The following is a 752-nucleotide window of genomic DNA, read 5'->3' on the forward strand; positions in this document are numbered from 1 at the left end:
TGGATTCAAACTGGAGCTATGAATGACGTTGAAGTTTTGTGTGCAATCAGAACGGGCATAACGCATTCCGGTCCAGTGGTTGTCAGCATTGGGGGATTTAATTTTAAACCTAGTAGCTGAAGATGTGACATTTATTTATCTCCTGGGTGCTCACCAGCGATTCCATGGGGTTACGGTTCGCTGATTTTACTCTGACTCCAGCCATCCGAGTTTAAACCTCGGCGGAGCGTGACACCGACTTCCCTGGTGGTCTAGTGGTTAGGATTCGGCGCTCTCACCGCCGCGGCCCGGGTTCGATTCCCGGTCAGGGAAGTTACTTTGTTGCCCATTACTGGTCTGATTAAAACTAACTTTTTACCCTTTGCTAATCAGATGTACGCATGTTTGTTTCTTGGCTGTGGCGCGACTGCATTCAATTAAAAGCGCACCCTTCGTATTATTACAGAGACTGTGCATGTTGATTCGTGACGACTTCTACTCAGTGTGCAAAAAAAGGATTTAACAATTGCTCATTACGAGTGACAGGACAACTATGGTCTGCCCAGGAACTCTAGACAATCACACAGTTAACATAAAAAGTACCGACTATAATGAGTCACAGAATTTTCCTACGCAGCCCCTCATTCAGTGCTCCAGTGCTGTGACGCGCAACAAATCGTTAGGTGCGTTCAACTGCTTGTAACTCAAAAAGGGAAAAAGCTAGACCTGCAGTTCTTCCTGCCAAACGAAAAAAGAGGACTGGGGATCTCGCG

The 752-nt window shown here is 46.5% G+C and overlaps 1 non-coding gene across 1 annotated transcript; it reads left to right on the top strand.

Annotated features, from left to right (window-relative positions):
- Nucleotides 1–240: 240 nt before the first annotated feature.
- On the top strand, nt 241–312 carry trnae-cuc. The gene has a single exon. It is a non-coding gene; the product is annotated as a tRNA-Glu (tRNA).
- Nucleotides 313–752: the final 440 nt, after the last annotated feature.

The sequence above is a fragment of the Polyodon spathula genome, unplaced genomic scaffold, assembly GCF_017654505.1.
Source record: "Polyodon spathula isolate WHYD16114869_AA unplaced genomic scaffold, ASM1765450v1 scaffolds_2614, whole genome shotgun sequence".
Classification (NCBI taxonomy): Eukaryota; Metazoa; Chordata; class Actinopteri; order Acipenseriformes; family Polyodontidae; genus Polyodon; species Polyodon spathula.